This window comes from Leuciscus leuciscus (genome assembly GCF_965113295.1).
Source record: "Leuciscus leuciscus genome assembly, chromosome: 6".
Taxonomy (NCBI): Eukaryota; Metazoa; Chordata; class Actinopteri; order Cypriniformes; family Leuciscidae; genus Leuciscus; species Leuciscus leuciscus.
The window spans coordinates 449,015-466,406 of record NC_138730.1 but is presented as its reverse complement, the minus strand read 5'-3'; the positions used below and the strand labels follow the sequence as shown (position 1 = coordinate 466,406).

The 17,392-nt window shown below is 44.6% G+C and overlaps 1 protein-coding gene and 1 long non-coding RNA gene across 2 annotated transcripts in view; one reads left to right on the top strand and one right to left on the bottom strand.

Annotated features, from left to right (window-relative positions):
• The window catches only part of LOC309501994 (uncharacterized protein), a 206,986-nt gene that overhangs the window by 52,072 nt on the left and 137,522 nt on the right, over nucleotides 1–17,392 (bottom strand). The gene's annotated exons all lie outside the window — the stretch shown is intronic.
• LOC309502049 overlaps nucleotides 1–17,392 on the top strand; it is a 117,715-nt gene that overhangs the window by 99,191 nt on the left and 1,132 nt on the right. The gene's annotated exons all lie outside the window — the stretch shown is intronic.

The window sequence follows — 17,392 nt, the reverse complement described above, 5'->3', positions numbered from 1 at the left end:
TAGTGCTTTTCTCTGCACTCAAAGCGCTTTACATAGAAGGGGGAATCTCCTCAATCACCACCAATGTGCAGCATCCACTTGGATGATGCGACGGCAGCCATATTGCGCCAGAACGCCCACCACACACCAGCTTACTGGTGGAGAGGAGACAGTGATGAAGCCAATCAGTGTATGGGGATGATTAGGAGGCCATGATGGACAGAGGCCACTGGGCAAATTTGGCCAGGATGCCGGGGTTACACCCCTACTCTTTCGAAAGACATCCTGGGATTTTTAATGACCACAGACAGTCAGGACCTCGGTTTAACGTCTCATCCGAAGGACGGTGCTCTTCGACAGTATAGTGTCCCCGTCACTATACTGGGGCATTAGGACCCACACAGACCACAGGGTGAGCACCCCCTGCTGGCCTCACTAACACCTCTTCCAGCAGCAACCTGGTTTTCTCAGGAGGTCTCCCATCCAGGTACTAACCAGGCTCAGCCCTGCTTAGCTTCAGTGGGCAACCAGTCTTGGGCTACAGGCTGACATGGCTGCTGACAAGGCTCAAGGCTAGCTCAAGGCTAGCTCCCCTCAATGCATCTTCTCGCTCAAGCTGTTTCACCCACGGAAGGAGACGCATTTGGCTTTCTCCTCGTGTCGAATGCTCCAGCCCCTTAAGCTAGACCCCGGAATGAGAGAGACCTCTGTGACCCCCGTGGGCCAATCTTGTCAAGTCACCTTCATTTATATAGCGCTTATAACAATGTAGATTGTTTCAAAGCAGCTTTACAGTGATAATAGGAAATTAAAGTAACAGAGATTGTTTTAGCTTTACAGCAGCTCTAGAATAAAGTTATTGTCCAGCTAAAGTTAGTTTTGATTGATTCACCTCCGTCACAACGATCATTAGTTATTAACATAGGGGCCGTGCTAACATAAAACTCTTTAAAAACAGAGAGAGAAAAAACTTCATAATTTGAGTCCATCTAACTTACATTTATTCACACATTCAAATGATGTCCACAAATTAGTAGAATCTACTTATATTTTATTAGTTATGCAATCAAACTTTAATAATTTAATAAAATTGTAATTAAGTTCTATATTAGATATAAAATCCGGGATAACAGTGTATACTGTTAATATTAATTATAGTAGCTACATTATATTATAGTTTTATTAATTAGATAAGATTATTAGGATTTTTGGATTTGGACTGGACTACTTTTTAAAATTGGTTTGCCTTTTTGTACTTTACCCTCTTCCTTTTTCCTGGTAATGGAGCCAGCAAGAAAGAGGAGATCCTCCCCTGTCTAGAAGTATTCTGAAATGGTTGCTCATAATCTTTTTTACTGTCTTGATATAATAATAATCCTCACTATTATAAAAAATTATGGTCTGTTCCCAACATCTTCCACTCCAATATATATATACTGTATATCTATCAAAATGTTCCTTCACTTAAACGAGTTTAATTATCATATAGAGACAATTACATTCAATCTCAGTAATATGTAAATAGTATCACAGAGGGCAACCAACAACCATCTTGATTACAGGGACTTCAAATAGCTTGTCACCTTAAACATTTGACTGTTCTGTTTTAACAGAAGATCAAAGATGTGATCACTTCAGATAGATTGTATCACCTAAACCTTTTGCTGTTCTGATTGCATTTACATTAAGAGTTGACCATTTGGGTTGATCACATCCTGAACAAATGGTAATCAATTGTAGAATGGGAATGGATGTGGGACACAGAGAATCTTCTCAGACAATGGGGTGTCTCAACTTCATTAACATACAGACCACAGCTGTTACAACAAGAGCAACTTCATTTACATTAAGAGTTGTAAACTGTAACAGGATAAAAGGTTTGAGATTTGGATGTTCTGGGTTCATTCTGACGCCGGTGAACCCAAGGTGCTTTGTGTACCTTGCCACTGCTAAGCTGTAATAAACTTCATTTTTGAGATCTTCGACGTCCACATCATTTTTTCTTACATTGGCGAGCCAGACCCAGGAATCGACGGATTTCCAACAAAAAAGGGAAAAGGTAAGAAAAAGCTGTTTTCTTTCATTTATGCTGTTTTTGTCAAGGAATTCCTCGTTTAAAAAAATCTAGAAAAAATAATTAAGGACAGAAGAGATCGAATTTGGTTTATTCAGTATTAGCAGGAGGAGTTTTAAGCCTATTCCGTACAATTTTGTTTAAGATTCTAACTTAACTGAATAAGCCCGAAGCAGTGTGGTAGCAGACTTGTATTGGAATTGTTGTTTCTAAAGTAATTGAAACAAAGTGCTTAAGTGTAAAGTTTCTAAAGTAACTGAAATTTGGTATTGGTCTCTTATAATTCTGTTAAGATTCTAAAGTAACTGAATCAACCCGAAGTGGTGGCAGAGTTATATTAGATTGGTTGTTTCTAAAGTAACTGAAACAAATGTATATGTTTCTAACGTACTTGAAACCGATTGTGAAGTTGTAATGATTCTGAGGAAATTCTAAAGTAATTGAATAGACCTGACGCAGTGTGGTCACAGAATTATTTCACAACGATTGTGTGTTAAAGTGTAGGCGAGTGAGTCCGACGCGCCGTGACTCTGTGAAGTTTAAAACAAGAACCCGAAGCAGTGTGGTTTTGCCCGACGTATTGTGGCAGTGTTTTAAATTGGATAAATATTGTTTAAGCCCGAAGTACTGTGGCTAAGTAAATTGTTTTAAGAAAATAACATAAAACCCGACGTAGTGTGGTTTCGTCCGACGTACTGTGACAGTGTTGCATTTCTTAACTGTTTTGCGTAATGAAATTTAAGGTCCAATGGATTGTGGCCGTGGTTAAGTTTAGAAGACTCAGGTAGTGTGGCTACTTTGATCATTTGTGTCCGAAGTACTGGAGCTGTGAATAATTAGACTAACGGATATCTTAAAGGAACTAGATAACGTGTAGTCATCTAAATCAGACTTAGAATGATGTCAGTTTCAAGTCTGCCTTGATTAACAAATGTGACCCACTCACCCGGTCTGCTGTGACAATGCTAGTGACACCACTCTCTGAATATCATGACATTATTGCTAAAATTACACAGTTTTACAACAATAATGCTAATGCAAATAGTCAAATGAAAGCTGCCAAATCTAGACATCCAGTTGCTGCCTTTGGTGAGAGAGAATGTTCTACATTGTCTAATGGTTTCCATCATAGACCAAGGAGATTTGCAAGAATAAATTCAGAAGGTGTTATTCTTTGCTATGCATGTGGAAAAGCTGGTCATATTGCTAGACATTGTCAAGACAATGAGAGACCTCTTCAAAGCTTTGTCTGTCATGCATGTGGAAAGGATGGTCACATTGCAAGGCACTGTTTGGAGAAAAGGAAGGAAGATCAGGAAGTTGTTTGTTTTGCTTGTGGAAAGATGGGACACAAGGCAAGACAGTGTCACTTTTTACACAAAAGAAAGATGGGCTATCGTGGTTTGCTTAAGAAAATAGGCAATTTAGAAACCCAGTTGGCACTGTTGGAAGGAAATAAAGAAGTCATTCACACCTTGTCAAACATATCACTGAACCAGCAACATGACTGTAGCTCAGTCACAAGCTAATGCTGATGCAAATTAGAATTAGTTTTATGATAGTAACACATTGTAGAAAAAGGTTTTCTATAAAAAGGGGGGTGATTCTTTATGATTTATGAAACATGTTTTATTAGCATTGATATGTAGTTGTAATGTATAATAAATGTTTTAATGACATTGTTTAGAAATAATTTTTAACATGTTTTGAGATGAAACTTCTGTGACTTTGATGTTTGAATGTGAAAAGATGCTTGTGGGGGAAAGGGGGGCAACCTCTTCTTTTGATTATAGTTTCAGATATAAGCATCGAGATGTTTGCCTGAAATTTGTAACCTCCCGGAGAAAGGTGATCTGGTCGTTTGAAGGACGAGAAGGAAGTGGAGCCAGGGGGATTTTCTCAAGAAAAAGAAAAGAATAGAGATTTCCAGACCTGCAAGATCCAGAACTCCAGGCCTAAAAGACCTAGAAACCCTGAGACCCACCATGGGATGGAAGGAACTGATGAAGACGCACAGACTCGAACAACACCAGTGACTGCTTCTTCTAGAAGGACTTGCGCTCCAAGTGGAAAAAAATGGACAATGAGAAGTGAAACAAGAGGAGATTTCAGAAACAAACCATTTCAGAGACTATGGACAGCAGTTTTTCAACATAGAGGGAAAACAAGTGGATAAAGGATGTCCACACTGAGAAAATGGACACAAAATGACACACACACACACACACACACACACACACACACACACACACACACACACACACACACACACACACACACACACACACACACACTATATTTTCTATTGATTGTTGATTATTTGAGTTATCAAAACTATTCAATATGCTAACATCACTGATGTGAACACCACTGTGAGAGCCCAACAAGGCCTTGAAGAAAGACAAGATTTTTTGCAAAACAAATGCATGATGGAGATATGGCCTATTCTGGTTTAATTTGGAATGTAACCTTTAAAACGGCTGTATGTGTATGTATCTTTCTTAATATTTGCCAATGCATTATGTTATGTGTTCTATGTTTAAACATTAGATTATAGATTGATGTATTGATGTATACGTTCTATGTTTAAACATTAGATTATAGTTAGATTATAGATAATTCCATGATCAATATTGAATGTTCCAAGTGGATATGATGGTTCTTGGTTACCTCGTATATAAAAAAAAATATATATATACATTTCATTATCACAAACTATGATAATTTTGCTCAAGTGAAGTAGAGCCATAACTCAGTGTGCAGGAGGCGTAGATCCCGAAGACGGGTAAGATTCTCTGATGGCCATAAGGGAACAACCTAAGCCAGGGCTACGCTGCCACTGGGGCACCTGCCCACCAGGTTTCGGGAGGTGTTATCTACGAAAAGGGAGTGGTTGTGATGCTACTTTGTGCCAAGAGTATCAAAGGGGGGTCTATAAGAAATGATGGTCTGTTCCCAACAACTTCCACTCCAATATATATATATATATATCAAAATGTTCCTTCACTTAAAAGAGTTTAATTATCATATAGAGACAATTACATTCAATCTCAGTAATATGTAAATAGTATCACAGAGGGCAACCAACAACCATCTTGATTACAGGGACTTCAAATAGCTTGTCACCTTAAACATTTGACTGTTCTGTTTTAATAGAAGATCAAAGATGTGATCACTTCAGATAGATTGTATCACCTAAACCTTTTGCTGTTCTGATTTCATTTACATTAAGAGTTGACCATTTGGGTTGATCACATCCTGAACAAATGGTAATCAATTGTAGAATGGGAATGGGTGTGGGACACAGAGAATCTTCTCAGACAATGGGGTGTCTCAACTTCATTAACATACAGACCACAGCTGTTACAACAAGGGCAACTTAATTTACATTAAGAGTTGTAAACTGTAACAGGATAAAAGGTTTGAGATTTGGATGTTCTGGGTTCATTCTGACGCCGGTGAACCCAAGGTGCTTTGTGTACCTTGCCACTGCTAAGCTGTAATAAACTTCATTTTTGAGATCTTCGACGTCCACATCATTTTTTCTTACACTATATGGCTGTCTAATATTTCATGTCTATTATTTTATGTTTTAAGGTGAAATGCAAATAAAACTAGTAACATTCACTGCACAAAACCCCCCAGAAACAATTCTTAACGTTTCCCACCCCAGACTATTCTGTTGCAGTTTATTACACTCCCTCCTCCATAAGCACTGCATTCAACTCAGCCTCCCTTTGGTTATTCATATTGTCACTATCCAAACAATTTATGAATAACTAATTAACTGTGTGTGTGACAGTTGTCTCTGCACAAGTAAAGTCAGACAGAGAAAGATACATATTTTATTTTATACCCAGACAATGGACAAATGTCTGCTCAGGTCATTGGTTTAGGATTAATTCATTTGTCTGCTATTTCTTTGCACAATAGCTAGGTGTGACTAGTGAGCAATGCTTTGAGTAATGAACCTTTGGCTGAAGCAATGGGCTGCGAGGTCTCAGTGGTTCAGGAAGCCTCATTTGGCCATCACTACTAGTAGCAATAAAGAGTCGTTGTTTGAGCTTAAAACCAAAGTTTCCCAATCAGGACTCAAAGTGTTTTGTGGTAACACAGCAGGTAAGCCATGCTTCCTCTGCCCAACAAATCTGCCTAGCTCTACTACCCACCTGGGTATATACCATCCACTAGAGTACCATAGCGCCTCTGGTGGTGTGTAGTAGTAGTACACTCAGTACGAAAGAACATGGCAACAGGTCTGAGCCTGTTACAAGACAAAGAAGTGGATGACGTCACTACAGGCGCTCTTTTATACTCAGGTGCACCTGTAGTGATCTGGTTCAATCTGTTTCAAAATCAACGACTAAATTCATGCTAGTCAGGATTTAAGTCCACATAAGCATATACAACTCACAGATAGTCACAGATATTGTGCAGATACTTTCAGTGGGAAACAGTTAACATTCGTGTTATATTAGAGATGGTTTGTGGCATCATTCATAATGAATTAATGCTGATGGGAAATGAGTCTCTTACTAACAAGCTTTTGAAAATTAGGGAAAAATCACTCACATCCACTCAATAGGGAAGTGTTTTCTAATGGAAGAAACCAAATCAATTATGAAACTCATGACTGACACTTTAAAGAATGCATGAAAACTGTATTGTTTATTATTTTAGCTATTATAATCTTCTAAATCATCATATGTGAAATATATGCATCACATCACTTTTGTGTTCACTATCAACATGTGGATGAAAGTGTTCATTACTGTCATTATTTACCATTGAAGGAACACGCCGACTTTTTGGGACTTTATCTTATTCACTGTATCCCCCAGAGTTAGATAAGTCCATACATACCCTTCTCATCTCTGTGCGTGCCGTAACTCTGTCTGACGCACCCACCGCTAGCCTAGCTTAGCACAAAGACTAGAGGTAAACGGCTCCAGCTAGCATACTGCTCCCAATAAGTGACAAAATAACACCAACATTTTCCTATTTACGTGTTGTGATTTGTATAGTCACAACGTGTACAAATTACAAGGTCATATGAGACACAGCTATCTTCTAACCGTATACATACTGGGAACTATATTCTCAGAAGACGAAGCACTGCTACTTCTGCGGAGTGATTTACTCCAATTCTGAGCGAACTCTGCTCCTCACCACAGGCTTCTCAGGAGCTGCGAGCAAATCACTCCGTGTCGGAAAGTCTTTTATTTCCTGTCGTTTTATTTTGAAACTGTAGTGATGTCATTTCCTTTCCGAGCGCATCACATCCTCATTCCCGACTCCGCATTCTGTGGGATGGTGGCTCTCGTGTGCGTAACCTAAGCGAAAACACACACACACACCCACATATACCTATTTGTACACCAATGCCTGTACCCAAACTTCAATAATAAAGTTTGCTGGAATAATTTCTCCGTGCCCTTCTCCCTGACCGGAGCCCTGTCAAAGGAAACTGTCAGACCAGTATTATCCCCTTCAGAGTGTCCCACTCTATCACATGGTCCTTCGAGCCGGATCTGACAGCTTTCTGGAGACAATATGGAGCCAGGACAACCATCTGCAGATCCAGCAGTGCGTTCTCGCCCCCAGCGGGAGATACAGTTACCAGCATCCCTTGCAAACTTTGAAGTTGGGTACACACCTAGAGTCACAGTACTTCCTTCCACCGAAGCTGAGGAACTCGGAGCGGCAGCCCCAGCTCATGACATCCCAATCCCTGATCCACTTTCACTGCCATTTGTGAGAGCAGGGTCATGTCGATCCTTGGTATCTTCTCATCGTAGCAGACCGAGATCTCGAGCCAGTGCTGCCTCATCAACCAAGAGGTCCGTTGCAGATGGGCTATCCGAACTACAGAGTGCCATGTTGGAGGAACAGGTCAAGCGGATGGAATTAGCAGAAGTGCAGCGGCAGATTATGGAGCAGACGCTAGTGGACGAGCAGTGTACTCTTCTAGACAAAGAAGCCAGAGACGCCCTTGATGAGAAGGAGGAACTTCTCAGAGAACAAGAAAGGCAGAGACGTCGACTGGAGGAGAAAGCAGAGATGGCATACAAGAGTAAAGAGGCTATCACCAGGCATCAGATGTTGCGACGGCGACTGAAAGAGAAAGAGATGGAATTGGCGCAAGCAGCTCTTATCACGTCTTTCCTGAAGGAAGAAGGAATTAAGAGTCCCAGTTCCTCCAGGCCCCTCAGTGAATGTGAGTACAACCTAAGGTCCTCATCAGAAGCTCAGACTCTCCTTCTCCACTCACAAGGTGCACATGGACTGCTCCATTCTACTCCATCTATTCATGTTCTGCCACCAGTCTCCAGTGCAGTCCTTAGTCCACCTGTCTCGACCAGTCTTCCATCAGTCCAGCCCGCTCCACAAGTGAGTGCTTATACTACTACTAGTATACTCGCCCAGCCACAGCCTACGTATATTACCATGCTTCCTCCTCCTGCAACCATCAACCCAGCTTCGCAGTCGGCTCCCAGACCAGCCGTGAGTGCAGTTACCTCACGTGCTCCGCCACTGTCAGTAGAACAGTATATGGCCCCACTTCGCCAGCCACAGATGGTCTATAGCCAAGCCCAGGTCCAATATGTGCCTCCACCTGTTACACCTTTACAGCCAGTGCTATCAGCTGCTAACACGCTGTCCTATCCTTACCCCGCCATGCCACCTTCTCCACGACAGGGCACAGCGCCTCTAGATTACAGGGCAGCGCCGGGTACAGACCTCATGGAGCTCCTAGTTGCCACATCTTATGGCCTTCCTAGACCTACTCTACCTCACTTCACCTCAGGTAAAGAGTCAGACTTTGCCCTGCTCAAGATGGCTTTGGATAATCTGCTCAATACACATGCTCACCTCACAGAGCAGTTCAAATATCAAGTCCTCCTCGATCACTTGAAACTGCCAAGCGCCTACAAGCTAGCCCAAGCCTACATGCACGATCCAAAGCCGTACACCTCAGCTCTCCAGGCTCTCCAAGATAAATATGGGCAACCGCGTCAGCTCGTGCAGAGCGAGCTGGGTGCCATCTTAAACTCACCTCACGTAAGATCTGGAGATCCAGAGGCATTTGACAACTTTGCCCTATCAGTACAAGGTCTAGTCGGCATGCTCCGCTCCCTCGAGGGTGAGAATGGCTATGAGCTGCGATGCGGCTCCCACGTCGACAGGCTGCTCAGCAAACTGCCTACTAACTATCGAGACGGGTTTGTGGAGTATAGCATAAACCGAGGCATCCTGAGGACCGGCACTGATCAGACTTACACGCTTGAAGACTTCTCTGTTTGGCTTCAGTTAAAGTCACAAGCAAAGCGCATTTCATCTCGAGCAGCTCTGATGTTCCAAGACCAGCCTAAGCCAGTTAAGGGCCAAAGGAAATCCCAGGGTCCTTCATCCAACGTGTTTTACAACACTGAGAGCCAAGCTAAGGTAGCCCCTCCAGATCCTGCTCGCAGCACAAAGACACCCAAAGGTAAACCCAGTGTGAAGCCTTACTGCCCGTACTGCGACGCCCGTGAGCATTACCTCAGCTTATGCCCCAAATTCAAAACACTCACTCCATCAGAGATTTCTGCCTGGATTAAAGAGAAAGGCTGTTGGAGGTGTGGCAGGAACCATAAACCTGAGGCATGTACTCTCAAGAAGCCTTGCCAAGTGTGCAAACAGCAACACCTGACCGTGCTCCACGAAGTGTGTTCCCAAGAGGCTAAGAAAGTGTTAATGGTCAGTGCTGCTCCCGACACCATATACGTTGACCGTCCTAGTCGTCCGCAGAGAGTCATGTTGAAGCTAGTTAAGGTGCGCCTGTACAATGCCGAGCACTCTCTGGAAGGTTTCGCTATTCTGGACGACGGATCAGAGAGAACCCTCATCCTTCCCTCAGCAGTCCGGCATCTCCATTTAGCCAAAGAGCCTGAAAGCTTGCCTTTGCGTACTGTCCGCCATGAGGTGATCCATCTACAAGGAGCCGCTGTCTCGTTCGACATCTCCCCAGCTCATTCTCCCAAACAAAGGTACCACATCTTTCATGCCTTCACTGCTGGTGAGCTGAGCCTGTCTGAACATAGCTATCCTGTCAAGTCACTCATGCGCAGATACTCCCACCTGCAAGGTCTTCCTCTGCCGAAGGTTGACAAGGTCCAGCCGCTTCTGCTGATAGGCTCTGACTTTCCACATCTGCTGCTTCCCAAACAACCGGTCCGAGCAGGTCCTCCTGGGAGTCCTGTAGCTGTGCGTACTGCTCTTGGTTGGACATTGCAAGGCCCCGCCAACCTCAACCTCACTGGTGAGCACTCTCATTGCTACTTCACCATGTTTCCTAACTCAGAGCTGCAGCGGCATGTTGAACGACTGTGGGAAGTTGACATAACCCCGTATGCCAACGCCAAGACTGTGATCCGCTCCAAAGAAGATCAGCAGGCCCTAGAACTGCTGGAACAGCGCACAGTCAAGGTAGAAGTGGATGGAGTAACAAGGTATGCTACTCCACTACTGAGGCGCAAAGCTAGCCTTACGCTCTGGGCTCCAAAGCACACATTGCTCCCACAGCTACGGAGCACAGAACGCCGTCTAGCCAAAGACACTGCTCTAGCCAACACCTACTGTCAAGAAATACAGAAGCTTGAACAGTTGGGCTACGCCAAACCTCTACCTCCTGACACAGTAGACAGCTCCACAGAGTCCTGGTATCTGCCGCACCACGTTGTCAACCACAACGGTAAGGCGAGGATTGTCTACAACTGTTCCTACCAGCACAACGGTCAAAGTCTCAACAGTCAACTGTTGCCCGGTCCGACCTTAGGTCCTACTCTCCTCGGTGTACTACTTCGGTTCCGAGAACACAGTGTGGCTATCAGTGGTGACATCAAAGCGATGTTTCATCAAGTTCGCCTGTTACCAGAAGACAAGCCCCTTCTCCGTTTTCTCTGGAGAGGTATGAAGAGGGAGGAGGAACCAACGGTGTATGAGTGGCAGGTTTTGCCATTCGGGACGACATGCAGTCCCTGCTGTGCCACATACGCCCTTCAGCGGCATGTGAAGGATAACAGCAGCGGTCATGAGGACATCCTACACCTTGTGGAGACTGCCTTCTACGTCGACAACTGTTTGACCAGTGTCACGAACGCTGATGAAGCCAAGACTATTATCAACCGGATGCGTAAACTGCTCTCAGCTGGAGGCTTTGACATCAGGCAGTGGGCCAGTAACACCCCCACAGTTGTTGAGCATCTTCCATTGGAAGCGAAAGCAGCAAGCACCGAGTTGTGGCTCTCTCAGCCTCGACAAGATCCCGAAGAGCCAGCCTTAGGCCTTCGCTGGAACTGCCTTTCCGATCGCCTTGGGTACCGCCACAGACCAGTAGAGTATTCACAGCCAACTCTGAGGAACATCTATAAGGTGATGGCAACACAATATGATCCCCTCGGATATCTAATTCCATTCACCACACGAGCAAAGATCCTGATTCAAGACCTGTGGAGAGTGGGAGTTGGCTGGGATGAACCAATCAGACCAGAGGCTCTGCTGGATATCTGGACACAATGGGAGAGTGAACTAATCCATCTTCCACAAGTGGAAATCCCCCGATGCTATGTCCCATCAGTAGCAGACACTGGGCCACCCAGACGAGAGGCACACATCTTCTGCGACGCCTCTGAAAGAGCCTACGGGGCCGTCGCTTACCTCCGCACCCAAGACAATCAAGGTGAAGTCCATATTGCATTTGTGATGGCTCGGTCACGAGTGAGCCCTCGCAAACAACTATCCATGCCACGCCTCGAACTGTGTGCTGCTTTAGCCGGAGCCCAGCTAGCTAAAGTCATTATGACAGAACTGTCACTCCCTTCCCAGCAAGTCACTCTCTGGACTGACGCGATGACAGTTTTGACGTGGCTCAATTCCGACTCGTGTCGCTACAAGGTCTTTGTAGGAACTAGAGTCGCAGAAATTCAGGAGCTCACTGAAAACTCGACCTGGCGGTACGTCAGCACCACTGACAATCCAGCCGATGACCTTACTCGCGGCAAACCCTTGCTCGAGCTCAGCCAGCCGAACCGGTGGAGCCAAGGTCCACCATTCCTCCGACAACATCCAGACTCCTGGCCAGTGCTTCAGTTAATAGAAGCCCAAGAAGCTGACGAGGATGAACTACGGAAGACATTGTTCTGCGGAGCCACCACCTGCTCTCCGACCACGATACTCAGGTCTGATATAGACAACTGGGACAGTCTTCTCAAGGCTACCCATGAGAGCCTTCACGGGGCGGCTGATGACCAGAGCAGCCCCACCATGACAGCAGCTGACGTCCAAACAGCAGAGCTACATGTCCTCAGACAAGCCCAGAGTGAGTCCTTCCCTGAAGAGATGGAAACTCTTGCTGCTGGTAAGTCCATCTCGAGACTGAGTCGCCTGCTCATGCTTGCTCCAGAGTATGATGAAGCTGTTGGCCTGGTGAGAGTGGGAGGTAGACTACGCAGAGCAGAAGATCTTGACCCAGATGCGATGCATCCTATCATCCTCGATCCCAAATCTCATGTCACGAAGCTGCTCATTAAGAAATATGACGGTGAACTGCTACATCCTGGTCCCGAGCGGGTTTTCGCCGAAATGAGGAGAAGATATTGGATCCTCCGGGGAAGAGAGTCCATCAAGCGTCATCAGCACGGCTGTGTTGAATGTCAGAAATGGCGCGCTACTCCAGTGGTCCCTCAGATGGCAGACTTACCCCCTGCCAGACTCCGCTTATACAAGCCACCTTTCTGGTCGACTGGAGTCGATTGTTTCGGCCCCTACAATGTCAAGGTGGGCCGGCGCACAGAGAAGCGGTGGGGTCTGATTTTCAAGTGCATGACGACGAGCTGTGTGCATCTTGACCTACTGGAGAGCATAGACACTGATGCTTTCCTGATGGCTCTCCGCCGCTTCATCGCCCGCCGCGGCAAGCCATTTGAGATCCTGTCTGACAGAGGAACCAACTTCCGAGGTGGAGCTGCGGAGCTGCAAGCCAGTTTTGCCGCTTTAGAAGTTCCTCTTCAAGAACAGCTGGCCAGACAGCAAATCGAGTTCCGTTTCAACCCCCCTGGGTCTCCACACTTTGGGGGAACGTGGGAACGAGAGATCAAGTCGATTAAGTCAGCTCTCCAAGTCATCCTTCGGGACCACACCGTCGCCGAACCTGTGCTGCAAACTGTGCTGATTGAAGTGGAGGGAATACTCAATGCTAAACCGCTTGGGTACATTTCCTCCGATGCTGCGGATCCAGATCCCATCACACCAAATCTACTCTTGATGGGACGCCGCGACGCATCACTCCCACAGGCTGTCTACGCATCTAGTGACCTTCTCAGCAGAAGAAGATGGCGCCACAGCCAGATCCTGGCGGACCATTTCTGGTCCAACTTCATCCGTCGCCACCTCCCGGACCTTCAGAAGCGGTCGAAGTGGCACAAGGACACAGACAATCTGACTGCTGGCCAGGTGGTGATGGTGATTGATTCGCAGCTACCCAGAGCTCAGTGGCCCATCGGGAGAGTGGTGAAGACCTGTTCAGGTTCGGATGGACGAGTCAGGGCAGCTGAAGTCAAGATCAAGGGACAGACCTACCTACGGCCAGTCGTGCGCCTTGTGCGGCTGCCAGCCTGGGAGGATGAAGACGGCGCCAACTAAGTAGACTTTCCTTTGGGATTCAACTTTATTGCTAAATTTGGGGGCGGCTATGTCGGAAAGTCTTTTATTTCCTGTCGTTTTATTTTGAAACTGTAGTGATGTCATTTCCTTTCCGAGCGCATCACATCCTCATTCCCGACTCCGCATTCTGTGGGATGGTGGCTCTCGTGTGCGTAACCTAAGCGAAAACACACACACACACCCACATATACCTATTTGTACACCAATGCCTGTACCCAAACTTCAATAATAAAGTTTGCTGGAATAATTTCTCCGTGCCCTTCTCCCTGACCGGAGCCCTGTCAAAGGAAACTGTCAGACCAGTATTATCCCCTTCAGAGTGTCCCACTCTATCACACTCCGCCCAAGTAGCAGTGCTTCGCCTTCTGAGAATATGTGACCATGTTATTCGTACACGCTGTGACTATACATGTCAAATGTAAATAGGAAAATGTTGGCGTTATTTTGTCACTTATTGGGAGCAGTCAGGTCAATTTATTTATTTTTTTATACAGACTACAGGCTTTGGTCGGACTCGGGCTCAGCTTTTCTCCTTTCATCGTGCCCATAATATACGTGCAGAGCGCAGGCTACTGTATGAAATATATTTATATTGATAATATTATAAATATGCAACGCAATATGCGATCACGCGAGTGCAATGCATCAGGTGACAGTTGACCATGCAGAGCATCAGGGAGAAGTTGGAGCGTGGGGAGCTACTAAAAGTTCCCAATACTTCAGGAAGAGCTGCATTTTGAAAGAGTTTTGATTTGATTACTGAGCCTGAAGCCTTCAACAGTGGATGCTATTATTTTTCTTCACAACACTCGTGAGTAAACAGTGAATGAGCCTACTCAGTTCAATAGATTATTTTTTTTTATTATATTTTTATTATTATTTAACGTTAACCAGTTGACGAAGAGTTCTTTGAAACGTTCTTCAGTGAAGTTACTTGACATAAAAAAAAGGACATTTGACATTGACATTTACTGCTAGATCACATTTGGCTATATAATATTCTCTACTGCATGCTTATGCTTCTCTGTAATGGACAGTCTGTATTAATATTTGTGGCCATAATAGCGTGTGTGTGTATGTGTGTGTGTCTAGCAGAGACAGCGCGCATCAGAGAGCGCGTGTCAGAGAGAGCTTAAAGTGATATTGATGTTGGTCTCGGGTCGGGTTCGGGCTGAAAAATTGCAGACGTTTTCGGGCTGAGGCCAGATTAGGGCTTGAACACCACGGACCAGGTCTCGGTTAGGGCTGGATGTTTTGCCCCGTGCAGGGCTCTAGGCAGTATGCTAGCTGGAGCCATTTCCCTCCAGTCTTTGTGCTAAGCTAGGCTAGCGGTGGGTGCGTCAGACAGAGTTACGGCACGCACAGAGATGAGAAGGGTATGTATGGACTTATCTAACACTGGGGGATACGCTGAATAAGATAAAGTTCCAAAAAGACGCCGTGTTCCTTTAAGCTAAGATGCTGTTTGATTGTTCCTCAAGTGTACCGTACTGTGAAAAAGTCTAATGTTCACAATACTTAAACATGAATTAGCTTTTCACCAATATTAAAGGTGCCATAGAATGGAAAACTGTATTTATCTTGGCATAGTTGAAAAATAACAGTTCTGTACATGGAACTGACATACCGTGAGCCTCAAACTCCATTGTTTCCTCCTTCATATGTAAATCTTGTGTTTAAGGGTGCTTTCACACCTGCCTCATTTAGTTTGGTTGAATCGCAGTAGAGTTCGTTTTCCCCATTGGTGCGGTTCGTTTGGGCAGGTGTGAATGCGCCAATCGCACTCGGGTGCGCACCAAAGGCGGACCAAACAAGCGTACCGAGACCTCCTGGAAGAGGTGGTCTCGGTACGCTTTGAAACGAAATCTGGAGCGGTTCATTTGTGGTGAGAACGTGATCCGACCTCGAACAGAACCAACTGCTAAAGAACTGCGCATTTTTGGACTAGCAGCTAAGCCAGTTGGCGTAGTCAGCTGTGTTGTGCATTATAGGATGAGGAGAAATGTTTGTTGATAGTTTGCAGCTCGCGGACAAACTTGGAGTTGTGAGAAGGTGCGGAGCCTGATAGAAATTATTATTAACATTATTTCCGAGCCGCATCCTCTCTTCATTCTCAAATATTATTGTTTGTCTAAAGTGGTGTAGACAAACTATATGATAAAATATTACCAAGGATACAATCAGCCCACGCAGTCGTCTCTCCATTGTAAACAGCGGCATGTTGTCTGCCGGATTTTCCACCTCGTTGTTTACTTCCGGGAGATCATTTGGAATTATCCCGCATGTTAATTCTGACCAAACGAAGTGCAGTTATGGAAATGCGTTCCGAGTGATGTGGATGTTGTCACGTGACTGCATTTTGGTTCGTTTTATCAACTCATAAACTGATTCGGACCAGAGTGATCAGTGTGGTGTGAAAAGGAACCAAAACGCCTTAAAAATGCTACAAAGTATCATTTTTCGCCCTTGGTCCGGACCAAATGAACCGAACTACAGATGTGAAAGCACCCTAAAGATGGCTGAAAAACGGGCGAATCCCAGCACAACACCGACTGTGACCTTGCAGTCGAGATCATTAATATTTACGCCCCCAATATTGTCATATAGCAGCCCATGTTCTAAGCCAGGCAGTGTTAACGTGGACCTGCACAGCCGAATCATCACAAGTTCTGCAGGTGTTGTGAAGAAGCAAGCAAAGACAACAGGGGAAATGTCAGATCATGGATATGAATGTTATGTTCCAGGCTGTGCAGCGGATTTGAGCACTTTTCATTCCCTTCCCACAGAACAGAACTGTCAACAGACATGGTTCATGTTTACAACAGGATACCTCACCATTTTAATTCACAGTTGTTAGTTTGACTTGGAATGAAACTGCAAATAAAGATGTAGCGATTTTGTTTTCAGAATAGAATAGAATAGAATAGAATCGGGCATTTATATAGCGCTTTCATATGTACTACTGTACACCCAAAGCGCTTTACAATCATATCAGGGGATCTCTCCTCAACCACCACCAGTCAGAAGTTTCTGTGTCAGAAGAACAAGTTGCTATAAGATTTTGTCTATATATTGCTCTCACTGCATAATCATAATTTGATAAAACATCTTAGTATTATATCATTGTATTTCTGGCTCTTCACATTCTCCTTTCTATAACACTTGTCTTTTTTTAAATGGTTTTATATTGTGGAGTTTGGTTTGGTTTGCTGAGTGCTGATGCGGTTGCATGTGCATTAACTGTTAATGATGTTTAATGCATCTTTGTTTGGTGTTTCTGGAGTTAATTCAGGCTATAAAAGAACGCTGAGCAGCTCATAAACACTATCATCTCCAGATGAGCAGCGTCTTCAGTCTTCAGTCTGATTCCGGGTAAGATCATGTCGTCTCATGTGGGAATTATTGTGTTGTTGTGTTTCAGCCTTTATTCAAACGTTAGCACATGTTGTTCAGCTTGTTGACTCTCTAGTGTGCTTGATTATGTGTAGAAGAAATTAAAGAAATTAAGATGGAATTGTTTAAAGCAGGTTTGAAAGTTTTCTTTAAGGTCCTGTCAGAATCAGTTTCCATTTCAGGTTATTGATATTCATTTGATGATGATGTGATCAGCTCATAAACTTCATCATCTGTCTTGTA